At 38.4% G+C, this 14,030-nt stretch overlaps 1 long non-coding RNA gene across 1 annotated transcript in view; it reads right to left on the bottom strand.

Moving 5' to 3' along the window:
• The window catches only part of LOC139197010 (uncharacterized), a 66,811-nt gene extending 53,390 nt beyond the window's left edge, over positions 1–13,421 (bottom strand). The window contains exon 1 of the long non-coding RNA XR_011581970.1: positions 12,178–13,421. This is a non-coding gene — a long non-coding RNA (uncharacterized lncRNA). The remainder of the gene's footprint in view (positions 1–12,177) is intronic.
• Positions 13,422–14,030: the final 609 nt, after the last annotated feature.

The raw sequence follows: 14,030 nt of genomic DNA, 5'->3' as shown, positions 1-14,030 counted from the left end.
AATTAAACCCTCTTTTTGTCAAATTGTAGCAAAGATGTAAGTAGAGATCGTTCTAAACCGGGGATTAGGAGGGATTGCTAAACACTTGGAAACTGACTTAAAACTCAAAAACAAAGTTTAAAACACTAAACTAGACTCAAAGAATGCAAAAGTAAAGGTTAAAACACTTAAACAAACCTAAAACTCAAAACAGCAACTAGAAGGCTCAAAACTGCCTAAAAACCACTTTCTGGGCAGTTTTGAGCACCTACACTAATTTGGACGAAATTTGATGAAAACTTGAATCAAAATACTTAGAAACACAAATCAAAACACTTTCTAACTAATCTAAGACTTCAAATTAAAGGGGGATTTGTTTTGGACGAAAATTTAACACAGAAACAGAAACTTTAACTAACACAGATTGTAAAAACGATTTTGGTGAAATAGATGGTTAAAAGGCTAGTTAGGAGGTTCTTCTCCACACATGTCACACTTGCAAACAAAACGATTTTCAGTTGTTCTTCCAATGAATTATGAATACTCAACGCCCCAAATTAACCGTGAATTGCACTAATTAACCCTCAGTTTTTTCACAAGTTATTAAGTTGGATGATTGCATACGACAACCCAAAACATTCCCTACAAGTTCCCTACATGAATTGCATAATAGAGAAACAAGCAAGAATCATTACGTTCTATGAAAAACATAAGCATTGACGAAGCATTCGTTACTATGAATTGCATGAAACTTATGCTAAGAATTCATTCAACGCGATCGTTTTCAAGCGATCTTCACTACTTGTGATTATAAGATTGTAACTATTAGGTGAAACTCCCTCATAATCTAGCATCATATTCATGCATGAAAACTAAGCGTGCACTCTCAATCAACATACACAAATAAGTTATCAATCAAATAGATGAACGAATTGAATCCACAACTTATGAAATAACAACTGAATGAAATCGAATCAAATTGCAAGCATGTACATGGTTTCGAATTACCCCCCAACTAAGGGGGTTTAGTTCCTCATACTCACAACATAAAGTTTATTGAATTGAAACATCGAAGACATAAGAAAGATTACACCTAAAACGCTCAAGAATTCCACTTTGAATTTCTGACTTCAAGCTCCTCTTTCTTCTTCTCCTTGCTGCGGCAGAGATGGTTTTGGGGGTTTTTGGATGTGGTTTTGGTTTGAGAATGGAGTTAGGATGATATGGTGGTGCGGCAAGGTGTGTGGGTGGTGTAGGGAAGTGTAGAATGGTGTATGGAGGTGGATGAAGGCTGCGACAAGGATGGGAAGTGGCTGGAATGGATGAAGGTGCTGCGGCAAGGTGGATTAGGGTGATGGAGGCTGCGGCAAAGGTGGATTAGGGTGATGGAGGCTGCGGCAAAGGGGGGAGAAAGGGTTGGACGACTTTCTGATTTGTGGAGAGGGAGCTTCATGGTGCGGCTAGGTGTAGAACACATATATATAGGCACCTAAAACCCTAGTGAAATCAGATTGGGCTAGGGTTAGGTGCGGCTACATAAGTGGACTAGGGTTAAGGTTTGTAAAATAGGGCTTCTAGGATGGAAAGGTGTGGCATGGGCTTAGGGTTACTAATCAGATTTTTGCATGTGAACAAGGCCTAGGTGCGCCATAGGTCCAAGAAGTAAGGATGGGTCATCCAAAAGCCCAAAGCTGAGAATAGAAACTAACGAAAATGGAAACCTCCAAGAATAGAAACTTCCAACTTTAGAAACTTTGGTTGCCAATTCCGATTTAGGAAAGATCAACCCAAAATGGAAACTTTTAGGCTTAGCTTTCCTACTTCGAGTAGGAAACCTCAAATCTTCAACTCTTCAATTCCATCCCAACCTTGTGTTCCAAGCATGTCCTTTTCAATCCAAGCTCACTTTTTGCTCCAAAAGCTCCAAATTGCATCATTTCATGTAATATGTCCTTTAAACCTGAAAACACATGAAAGTAGCTTAAAAGACTACTTTAACGAAGAAAACATAACGAAAATGCATAAGAACTAGCTAACTAAGGCGCATAAATATGCTCCTATCAAATTCCCCCACACTTAGCTTTTGCTAGTCCTCGAGCAAAACAAACAAAAGAAAGAAAACAAAACGAAACAAACTAACCAAAACAAAACCTAAACCTTCCAACGTTTGCCTCAGGGATTTCCAATGCACATGACATGTTAAAGGTTGTTATCCCCACAGATTTGAGTCATCTTTACACAAGCACATACTTAATTAAAGCCACTACTCACTAGTTCACAAGTAATCAATTAAAACAATGCTTTGAATGTAGTAACATGCCTTAGAGAGTTCCCTCAATTCCTTACAAGATATACACTCTATTTTCACTCAGATTTTCTAACTCCACACCCTACACTAGTCATATGTGAGACGATTGATGTAGATATGAAAACGAATGCTCACATATATGTATCACAAAGAACGCAATTTCTAGAGTTAAGAAGCATGTTTAGATATGATCTCATGAATGGAATGCTACTACTTAGATGCGAGAACCAGTGACACCATATGCTCATACCAAATTCAAACTCCACAAATTGAAACACCTAACACTCAAGATAGAAGTTAAGGGTTGTAATGGGGCTTGGGGTGTTGGTTAACAAGGAAAGGATAGGGAAAACAAACGTTCTTCAGGCAATAGTAAGCAAAGCAATGAAGTTGAGACTTAGAATTCACTTAGATTGCAGAAATTAACTTTAAAACACAAGGGGGAGACTTAAACAACTCCTTAGGGTCAAATTCATTGTTTTGGACCCTTACTTCAACAAACAAGACTTTGGACTCTTTTTCTCAACTTTTCAACTCTTTTTTCATTCTTCTCATATTTTTTTTCTTCAATTTTTCTTTTTCCACGAAATTTTGTTTTTCTTTTCTTTTCTTTGCCGTGCCTATGGCACACAATTCCTCATGAAAAACACTTCCCCCATACTTATTTTCTGCTAACATAGATCAAAAGGAATTCAATTCGAATCATGCTTTACTATGCTTTAAGAACAAGGGTATGGATAGTCCTAATCTAGGCTAGGTGAGGGTAATGTGGGTTAACAAAGAAAAGGCTAAACAAGGCTCAACGGGGTTAAACTTAAACATATAATGGAGTAGGGCACACGGCTTTTTGGCTACGGTGGTGGTCACTACACAACTTCATCTTGAATATGTGTTATGCAATTCAATGACATGCTTTGAATGAAATGGGCATGAGTTCTAGCATTTGGAACTAAATGATGAAACGCCTTCTAAGTAGCAACCAAGCAAAGAATAATGAGATCATGCAACGACTTTAGAAAACAAAGAATGCACAGATTTTAACTCTCCAAATAAACGTTTAGGCTCAAGTCTCACAAGGTTGTAGCGTTAGTTTGAGTTCCTTCCTTCAAGCATGTTACAAAAACTGATTTTTTTTCTTTTATGATTGCATGTGAACTCATAAGTTATAACCACAACTAAGCATAAACAAAGAGTAAATCAAACTTTCATCCATGTTAATCACTCTCTTTAACAGCCATGTAATTACAAACCGAATCCTCATCATTGTGTTGGAAGGTACCCTAAGACACAAACAAACACACAAAAACAACTCTTTTTGGGTTTTTAAAACAAATTTTTCAAATTTTTATATGATTTTCGGATTTTTACTTCAAAACATACTAAAACACACCAAAACTGCTCAAAAACACTTAAAAACAGCAAGGAACAAGTTTCCAAGTTAAGGGTGATAAAATCCCACGAATTTGCATCTAAAACACTTAGTTACCCCCCCCACACTTAAATCAAACATTGTCCTCAATGTTTCAAGCATAAATACACACTAAACAAAAAGAAACACACAAACAGCAACTAAAACAAGTAAATAGGCAGATTCGAAATAAACAACAATGTGAAGAGTTTAGGAACGCAAATCTGGAATTGGAGTGAGTCCTTGGGCTTCCTTTGTTGGATTGCATGGTTTGCCTCCCAAGTAGCGCTTTCTTTTACGTCGTACAGCCGGACGAAAAGCCCATTCACTCTCCATTTGTGCCCACGGCACCCAAAGAAATATCCTCCACGGTTTGTTCAACAAAGTTCTCAAAATATGGCTTCAAACGGTGTCCGTTCACTTGGAATTCATGACCTGTTTTGAGACTTTGAATCTGGATGGCACCATAAGAAGATATGTTAGTAATAACAAACGGTCCAATCCACTTAGAACGTAACTTACCGGGGAACAAACGTAAACAGGAATTGAACAATAGCACTTTCTGCCCAATTGAGAATGATTTCCCACGGATCATGTTGTCATGGAAAGCTTTGGTCTTTTGCTTGTAAATGCTTGCATTATCGTACGCCTCACGCCGTATCTCATCAAGCTCATTCAAGTGCAATCTCCTTTGACTTCCTGCTTCCTCGAGGTTCATGTTAAACTTCTTGATGGCCCAAAGTGCTTTGTGCTCCAATTCAACAGGAAGATGGCACGCCTTGCCATAGACAAGTCGGAAGGGGGACATCCCAATGGGTGTTTTGTACGTCGTACGATACGCCCAAAGTGCATCATCTAACCGTAAACTCCAATCCTTCCTCGTTGGCCCAACGGTCTTCTCTAGGATTTGCTTGATCTCACGGTTGGAAACCTCGGCTTGTGGTAGGAGCATATTTATGCGCCTTAGTTAGCTAGTTCTTATGCATTGTTGTTATGTTTTCTTCGTCAAAGTAGTCTTTTAAGCTACTTTCATGTGTTTTCAGGGTTAAAGGACATATTACACGAAATGATCCAATTTGGAGCTTTTGGATTAAAAAGTGAGCTGGAATGTGGTGTATGCAAGTGGAGCACAAGGAATGGACGAGTTTGAAGGTCAAAGGAGCTTAAGAATGAAGAAATGAAAGTGATGAACTAAGAATTCGGAATTGGAAACCAAAGTTTCTAAAGTTGGAAGTTTCTATTCTTGGAGGTTTCCAATTTCGAGAGTTTCTATTCTCGGCTTTGGGCTTTTGGATGACCCATCTTTGCCTCTTGGACCTATGCCGCACCTAGGCCTTGTTCACATGAAAAAAATCTGATTACTTACCCTAAGCCCATGCCGCACCTAATGTTCTAGAAACCCTAGTTTTTGGTGGATTTCCAAACCCTAGCCGCACCTAAACCCTAGCCCATTTGTCTAACCTGATTTCTTTAGGGTTTGGCTGCCTATATATATGTGTTTTACCTCCCTTGGCCGAACACCACCCTCTCCGTATTCAGAAATTCGTCCAAAACCCTATTTCCCATCTTGCCGCACCTTTCCTTCATTCCAGCCGATTTCTACCACCATTCTTCATCTCCACACCTTCCACACAACACCCATACACCATCCCCAAGCCTTGGCCCCTACACCCTCCATAATCCATTCTACGTCATCAAAACAATCCAAGAAGCATCACCATACAATCTGCCGCAAGCAACAAGGAGGACAGATTCTCTACAAATTGTTTGGCACTTCAATCTGAGTTGTTGAACGATTTTAGGTGTTTTCTATCTTATATTTCAATGTCTAATTCATGTAATCTTTGTTTTGCTTTAAGTATGATTGGCTAAATTCGTTTTGGCGAAGGGTGTATTCGAAACCATGTTTATTTATGTGAAATAAGTTGATTACTTCCAGTTATCGTTTCCTAAGTCGTGAATACAATTTGCTTAACCGTTGGATTTATAACTTATTCTTGTATGTTGATTGAGAGTGCACGCTTAATTTGCATGCTTGAATTTGGTGCTAGGATATAAGTTTGTCTCACCTAATCGTTATGAATTTATATTCGCAAGTAGTGAAGGTCGCTAGTCACGATCGTGTTAAGTAGATTCCTGGCAAGAGTATCATGCTTTTCATAGTTACGAATGCCTTGTCGATGCTTATGATTTCCAAGGAACGTAATGATTCTAACTTGTATCTTTATCATGCTGTTCATATAGAGAACTTGTTAGGAATAATTTGTTTGCGATGCATATTCATCCAATTCAATGATTCTAGGGAAATCTGAAAGTTAATTTAAGCGGACCTAATTAACTTGGAGTGTCGAGGTTCATAACTTATTGAATTGATAACTGGAAATCGATTTACGTTGCATAAATTTCATGTGTGGAGAAGCACCCCTTAGCCATTCCCTCACCCATTGATTCATCACATTTAGTTTACAATCTGTTTTAATTTACATTCTGTCCATTTAGTTATTTTCGTCCAAATCAAATCCCACCTTATTTCTTTGAGTCATTTTACTTAGAATATGTTTTTAGGTATTTTAGATCGTTAGGAAACCAAAATTCGTCCAAATCTTGTCTTAGTTGCTGTTTGAGTCAATTAACTTGTTTTAGTCAGTTTGGGCAGATTTGAGTGTTTCAAATCTATTTTGAATCTTAGTAGTCTAATTAGAGTCTTGAAGTTTAGTTTTTGTGTTTCTAAGTTGATTTGTATTAGATTAGCACCCCTAGTTAATCCCCGGTTAGAACGATCCCTACTTACATCATTACTACAATTGTCACAAATAGGGTTTAATTTGTGTGTCAAGTAATTTTCACATCAAATTTTGGCGCCGTTGCCGGGGATTAGCAAAGTTGCTAATCCCTTGTCTTGAGTCTTGTTTAAATTGTTTCGTTTTCTGTTTTGTTTTTTTTAATTGTGCACCGTGTGTGTGTGTAGTGTTTTTGTGCCGTGTATAGGCACCTTATTTCCTTACTTGTGCCAAGTCTATTAAGTTGATTACGAACCTTGTTTGCTCGTGTGTGTAGGTACTAGTTTATGACCCGTAGCTCACGACCTGTTCGTGAGCATATCTTCGACTTTGACGGTGATTTTGAGAGGACTTTGAGAAGGAAAAAGAAAGTGCAAGAGTCTGATCCTCCTAGTCCCGAACCTGAATTAGAAGAGCAAGAAGTTGAGGTTGAAGAAGAAGTCCCAACCATGGCAGTCGATAATCGAACCATCAAGGAGCTTTCTGCCTCGGGTTTGGCCAATGCAGCCCCTCTTTGCATCCAATACCCTAGGGCAGCCCCTGAGAAGACCGATGAATTTGAGTTGAAGTCAAGTTTGTTACATCATATACCCAAGTTCCATGGGTTATCAATGGAGGACCCCAATAAGCATTTAAAGGAGTTCGAAGTAGTATGCTCGAGTATGACACCGGTGAACGTGGACGGCAACATATTGAAGATGAAGGCTTTCCCCTTTTCTTTGTTGGAGAAGGCCAAGGATTGGTTGTATGAGTTGGCTCCCGGCACTGTCACATCATGGGAGAGCATGCAGCGAGCTTTCTTAGAGAAGTTCTTTCCAACATCACGAGTCATTTTTCTTCGAAAGAAGATTAGTGGAATTCAGCAAAACCCAGGTGAATCTTTTCCATCTTATTATGAACGATTTAAATCACTTGTTGCTTCTTGTCCACAGCATCAGATGAAGGAGGAGCTACTTCTTCAATATTTTTACGAAGGTCTTTTACCACTTGAACGGCAAATGTTGGATGCGTCCGCGGGAGGAGCTTTAGTGGACAAGACACCTAGGGATGCTAAAACTCTCATTGCTAATCGAGCACTCAATGCACAACAATATGAAGGTGTTGGGCAAAGAGACACCCCACGGCAACATCAAGTCAATGAGGTAAGTGCCATAACCGAACTTCAAAATCAAATGGCTAACCTTACTACATTGCTTTCTCAGGTGGTGGAAGGTTCAAAAGTCAAAACCGTAGCTTCTTGTGGCGTATGCTCCATGCAAAACCACCATACGGACAAGTGCCCCCAATTGATAGAGAATGGAGGGTGGGAGACACTCAATGCCGTGGGATATGGCAACCAATACCAATCACGTGGTGATCCGTTTCCCAATACTTACAATCCCGGTTGGCGTGTTCATCCGAATTTCAACTGGCGAGACCCCCAACAAGGCCAACAACAAAGCGGATTTAGGCAACAACCCCAGGATTTCTATCAAAAGCCGTTGGCACCACCACAAGCCCAAGCACAACCTGCCCAAAGCAACGCAGGTAATTCAAGTGATAATGATAAGATTTTTCAATTACTTACTACTTTGACGCAGGAAGTCCAAAATCAAGCCAAAGAGAGGCAAATCCAAGACAAGAGGGTGGACAACTTAGAGAAGCAAGTGGGACAAATTGCCGAGTTCATAGGGCAATTTCGTGAGCAAGGAAGGTTGCCTAGCTCAACGGTGGTCAATCCGAAAGGTGGATTCGAATCTGTAAAGGCTATCACGCTAAGAAGTGGGAAAGAAGTAGGAACCGAGCCAAAACCATCCAAATCTGGCCCCAAGGAGGACGAGAAGTTGAAAATTGAAGAGGAGGACCAAGCAAAGGCCACGGCAAGGATTGAGCAATCCTTGCCGCAACCACCCAAGTATTCCAATTCGGCCAACACAGGTAAGAAAGGACCAATTCCAGTTAATTCTAATGTTATTCCTCCGGATGTACCCTTTCCTAGCAGATTTTTGCAATCCAAGAACGAAGAGGAGGCGAAAGATGTTCTAGAGACATTTAGGAAAGTTCAAGTCAACATACCCCTTTTGGATGCAATCAAGCAAATCCCGAAGTATGCCAAGTTCTTAAAGAAGCTTTGTACAACAAGGAAACGTTTTCGGGAGAAAGAAGTGGTACATGTAAGTGAGAATGTCTCCGCCATGTTGCAACGCAAACTACCCCCCAAATGCAAAGATCCGGGTAGTTTTACAATTCCTTGTGTCATTGGTAACACTCGCTTTGATTCCGCCATGTTAGATTTAGGTGCATCTATAAATGTCATGCCATATTCAGTTTATGCATCTATGAATTTAGGCGAGTTGAAAAATGATGGTGTGATTATTCAATTGGCTGATCGATCTAATGCCTATCCAAAGGGAGTTTTGGAAGATGTTTTGGTGCAGGTAGACCACTTGATTTTCCCGGCAGATTTCTACGTGCTCGATATGGAGGATACAGGCCACTCTCCACCTCCACCACTCTTGCTTGGCCGACCTTTCATGAAAACGGCTCAAACCAAGATTGACGTGGCCAAAGGAGAAGTCACTATGGCATTTGGTGGTGACATGATTTGTTTTAAAGTTTCTGAATTTATTGAGACTCCTAATGTTGTTCGTTCTTGTTGTGCCATTAATGTAATTGCAAATATAGGGCAGGAATGTTCAACACTCATCAAGACGAAAGTACCTCGAACTACCATCGAGGAAGGAATTGGAGTGAACAAAAAGGGGAGCACGGCCCCACCCTTGAAATCACCAAATCTAGCCGAGTGCACTCCTTGTGCATCTGTCCATAGTGCTACCATTTCTTTGCCGTACAAAGGTAAGCCACCTATTCCAAATTCGATTCCCATTTCAACTAATAGGTTGTTACCTTGTATGATGCAGGTACCTAATCGAAGTCAACATGGTGGAAGAGTTCGTGTTGATTCGGAGAACCAAAACACGACAATAAGAAAGGATCATTATCCCATCCCATTCAAGGACCCAAAGAATAAACTATTTCGTAGGACAGGTTGTGGAAAAACCCCTCCATGCCGTGGGGTTCCATAAACCTTCAATGGAGCATCGTCCGGCTGCAAGACGTTAAAGAAAGCGCTTCGTGGGAGGCAACCCATGCATTCGACAAAGGAAGACCTAGAGAACACTCCAATTCCAGATTTGCGTTCCTAAACCCTTCTCTTTGTTGCTATTTCGTTTCTGCCATATTAGGTTGTTTAGATGTTGTTTGGTTTGTTTGTTTGTTATTTGTGTGCATCTATGCTTGAAACATTGAGGACAATGTTTGATTTAAGTGTGGGGGGTAACCAAAGTGTTTTGATGCAAATTCGTAGGGTTTATCACTCATAACTTCTAAATGTTGTTCCTTGCTGTTTTTAAGTGTTTTTAAGCTGTTTTAGTGTGTTTTGATTCAAAAATCCGAAAATCCCATAAAAATTTGAAAAAATTGTTTTAAAAACCCAAAAAGAGTTGTTTTTGTGTGTTTGTTTGTGTCTTAGGGTACCTTCCAACACAATTATGAGGATTCGGTTTGTAATTACATGGCTGTTAAAGAGAGTGATTAACATGGATGAAAGTTTGATTTACTCTTGGTTTATGCTTGGTTGTGGTTATAACTTATGAATTCACATGTAATCATAAAGGAAAAAAATCAGTTTTTGTAACATGCTTGAAGGAAGGAACTCAAACAAACGCTACAACCTTGTGAGATGATGTGAAAATTAACTTGACACACAAATTAAACCCTATGGATGACAATTGTAGTATATGAGCAAATAGGGATCGTTCTAGACCGAGGATTAACTAGGGATGCTAATCAATGTAAAATTGACTCAAGAACATAAAAAAAATATAATGTAGAACACTAAACTAGACTTAATTAATGTAAAACTAGAGTTTAAAACACCTAAACAAACTAAAACCTCAAAACAGCAACTAAAAGGCTCAAAACTGCCTTAAAACCACTTTCTGGGCAGTTTTGAGTACCTAACACTAATTTGGACGAATTTGGACTATAACTTGACTCAAAGCACTTAAAAACACAAACTAAATTGATTTCTAACTAATTTAATATTTTAAAATAAATGGGGGATTGATTTTGACGAAATTGAATTAAAACTAAACAAATTGCAAATCAAAGCAAACTAAAACAGATTTTGATTAAATAGAATGGTGAGAAGCTAGTTAGAGGGTTCCTTATCCACACATGAACATATGCATATAATTTGATTCCCAGTTATGACTTCAACAAACGATGAATGACAATGTTCCAAGTTAATTAGATCCGCTTAAATTAACTCTTAGATTTCCCTAGATTCATTGGATTGAATGGAATACGCATTACAACCAAATTATTCCTCATCAAAGTCCCTAACTATGGAATACGCATGATAGAGACATTCAACAAAGATCATTAAGTTCAACGGAAATCATAAACATTGACTAGGCATTCATAACTATGGAATACGCATGTTAATCCAACCTACGGTTTACTTAACATAATCGTGACTAGCGATCTTTACTACTCATGAATATAAGTTTATAACGATTAGGTGAAATTCCCTTATATCCTAGCATCAAGTTTAGGCATGCAAATTAAGTGTCGACCCTCAACCCACATACATAAACAAGTTCTTAATCAAAACAGAAAAGTAAACCACATCTAAAGTTCATGAATTCATAACTGGAGTAAATCAAATCATAACCAACATATGTCCATGGCTTCAAATTCACCTCTAACTAAAAAGAAATTAGTTCCACATGTTTAACATAATTGGAAAGCAAGTTAAATTAAACATGAAAACAGAAACAAGAAAAGAAAGAACTCCAAACACTCCACTAATGGCAGATTGCATGTGCAAGGTGTCTTCCTCCTTTGGACTGTATGGCACTACTTCTTTCTCCTCCAATGGTGGCTGCATAAGGTGGTGATGGTGGTGGGAAGGCACGGCTGTGGTGGAGGAATGGATGGGAAGGAGTTTGTGGTGGAGGAATGGATGGGAAGGAGTTTGGATATGAAGGGAGAGGCAAGGCAAGGCTTGGAGAATGGTTAATTTCTGGATGTCTTCAATAAGGTTGCTGCCATGGGTATTTATAGGGATAGGATGGACTTGTTTAATTCAATTTCTTGGTGTGAACACAACAAAAATATACGGCAAGCATGTGGAAAATGTGGTGGGTTAGGTCTTGAATCATTCACTCAATTTTCTAGTGTGAATCCATCAAGAACTCACGGCAAGGATGTACTTTTAGGTGTAAATCATTTATTCAATTTCCTAGTTGGTTAGGCATTGAACAATCACTCAAATTTCTGGTATGAAACCAACTAGGATGCACGGCAAGGATGAATTTTTGGTGTGAACATGGTTTTGAGTGGAATTTTGGTCAATCCTTCTAGAAACCTATCCTTTCTTTCAACTTGTATTTATTGCACCAGATTTTTAGCATGTTTATTTGATGTTTTGACTTCAAATTCGTCCAAACTCCATGCTCCATGCATATGTACTTCATTCCAAGCCCAATTTTGCTCCTAAAAGCTCCAAAATGCTCCTTTTTGCATACTTTGACAATAAAACCTGAAATTGCACGAAAATGACTTTAAACACTAAACTAACTAAGGAAAAACAACATAAATGCATGAGAACAAGCCAATTAAGTCGCATAAAATGCTCCTATCAAATTCCCCCATACTTAGCTTTTGCTAGTCCTCGAGCAAAACAAAGAAATAAAACAAAACAAAACCAACAAACATAACCTAAACCTTCCAACGTTTGCCTTAGGGATTTCCAATGCACATGACATGTTAAAGATTATCATTCCCACAGATTTGAGTCAATTAAGCACATACTTAATCATAGTCACAACTTACTAGTTCACAATTAACCAATTAAAACAATGTTTTGAATGTAGTAACATGCCTTAGAGAATTCCCTCAATCCTTACAAGATATGCACTCTATTTTCACTCAGATTTTCTAACTACTCACCCTATACTAGTTATATGTGAGAGAATTGATGTAGATATAAAAACGAATGCTCACATATATGTATCACAAAGAACGCAATTTCCGGAGTTAACAAGCATGTTTAGATAAGATCTCCTGAATGGAATGCTACTACTTAGATGCGAGAACCAGTGACACCATATGCTCATACCAAATTCAAACTCCACAAATTGAAACACATAACACTCAAGATAGAAGTTAAGGGTTGCAACGGGGCTTGGGGTATTGGCTAACAAAGAAAGGTGAAGGATAAACAAACGTTCTTAAAACAATAGTAAGCAAAGCATTGAAATTGACACTTAGAATTCACTTTTGGGTGCAAGAATCAACTTTTAAACTCAAAGGGGACATTTATGCAACACTTAGGGTCAAATTCAATGTTTTGGACCCCTTCTTCAACAATCCACACCTTAGAGCTCATTTTCATGCTTTTTCAACTCTTTTTCTCACTTTTCACAACATTTTTCTTTTCTTCTTTCTTTCTTTCTACCCGTGCCTATGGCACTCAATTCTTCATGAAAAACACTTCCCCCACACTTGTTTTCTGCACACCCTCAATCAAAAGGAATTCATTTTATGTCATGCTTACTATGCTTTAAGAACAAGGGTATGGATGGTCCTAATCTAGGCTAGGTAAGGATAACGTGGGTTGACAAACAATAAAGGCTAAATAAGGCTCAATGGGGTTAAACCTACAAAAAAAAATGACATAAGGATTCACGGCTTTTTGGCTAAGGTGGTGGTCACTACACAACTTTATCTTGAATATGTGTTATGCTAATCAATAACATGCTTTGAATGAAATGGGCATGAGTTCTAGTGTTTGGAACTAAATGATGAAACGCCTTCTAAGTAGCAACCAAGCAAAGAATAATGAGATCATGCAACGACTTTTAGAAAACAAAGAATGCACAGATTTTGACTCTCCAAATAAACGTTTAGGCTCAAGTCTCACAAGGTTGTAGCGTTAATTTGAGTTCCTTCCTTCAAGCATGTTACAAAAATTGATTTTTCCTTTATGATTACATGTGAATTCATAAGTTATAACCACAACCAAGCATAAACCAAAGAGTAAATCAAACTTTTATCCATGTTTATAACTTTCTTTAACCGTCATGCAATTACAAACCGAATCCTCATCATTGTGTTGGAAGGTACCCTAAAACACAAAAATGACTCAAAAACAACTCTTTTTGGTATTTTTCAAACTTTTTCGAATTTTTCTAGGGTTTTCTGTTATATAACACTAAAACACATCAAAACACACTAAAAACACTTTAAAACAGTGAGAAACAACATGTGAAGTGATAGGTGATAAAATCCCACAAATTTTTTCAATAAAAACACTTGTTTACCCCCCCACACTTAAACCAAACATTGTCCTCAATGTTTCAAACATAGACTCACACAAAAACTAGCAAACATGACAAATATGGCAAAATAAAAGCAATAAAGAGTAGGTTTTAGGAACGCAAATCTGGTTGTGATGCCGGAGCTTCCTAGGTCTTCTTTATTTGCATGGGTTGCCTCCCACGAAGCG

Source organism: Malus domestica, chromosome 06 (genome assembly GCF_042453785.1).
Source record: "Malus domestica chromosome 06, GDT2T_hap1".
Classification (NCBI taxonomy): domain Eukaryota; kingdom Viridiplantae; phylum Streptophyta; class Magnoliopsida; order Rosales; family Rosaceae; genus Malus; species Malus domestica.
This window is presented reverse-complemented; position numbering and strand designations above follow the sequence as displayed.